The following is a 930-nucleotide window of genomic DNA, read 5'->3' as shown; positions in this document are numbered from 1 at the left end:
TATTAATTACCTGTTCATAATATACATTACAATACAATATCTAAGCATTTTATACAAAATATAAAATATAATCTATATGGGCCCTATCTACATGCATTGCTGAGGAGGTAACAAACTTTGACACTCTGCAGATCAAAACTCCAAAATTTCTGTTTAGTATTTGCTGGGCTTTAACTTCAGTACCTGCGCGAGGAAACAAATCCATCGCGCTAAGCATTGCTGCTTAGTGTTGCAATAATATAACAAGGAAATAATATACAAATAAAGATAGAAATAAAACATAATTTAAATAATTAAGATATATTTATACTTCACATGTGGTTCTAAAATTTAATATGTTTTATCCTAATTTAGCCTTATTTGGAAGTGTTTATTTTGCCAATGTACAGTAATAATGTACAAAAAAAAATGATCTAAAAATAATAAATTTATGCTTATATTATCATGAAAGCCACATTTGCAATATTTATGTATGTTATAATTTTCTTTGCTAATCTTTTAGCATTTTCTCAATACTTTCTAGGTTGTCTCAGATTATTTCATAATAAGTAAATTTTGATATCGGTCCAGTTCATTTCAATTCTTTCTAATAAATAACTATTCTAATTTATTTTAGGTCATCTTACTCATTTATTTAATTTCTAATATTTTTTTTATTACTAATATTCTTAACTTATTTCAATAAATTTCACTGCCTAAGTAACCTATGACAGGCTGACTAAACTGGATAACGGGTCGTTGGCATTGGACACCGCGGTGTCTCGGGCCGTCATACCATGGGACGCAGAACGTCAACCACGTATGCAGTCAGTATGGCTAAAAAGCCATGATAACACATAATCAGGCATAAAAAGCCATGAACATTGGCATAAAGCCATGAATACAGGCACAAAGCCATGAATACAGGCATAAAGCCTTTCGCAGTACTGC

The sequence above is a fragment of the Hevea brasiliensis genome, chromosome 10 (genome assembly GCF_030052815.1).
Source record: "Hevea brasiliensis isolate MT/VB/25A 57/8 chromosome 10, ASM3005281v1, whole genome shotgun sequence".
In the NCBI taxonomy this organism is placed as follows: domain Eukaryota; kingdom Viridiplantae; phylum Streptophyta; class Magnoliopsida; order Malpighiales; family Euphorbiaceae; genus Hevea; species Hevea brasiliensis.
The sequence above is the reverse complement of the archived record's forward strand: the minus strand, read 5'-3'. Positions refer to the sequence as shown.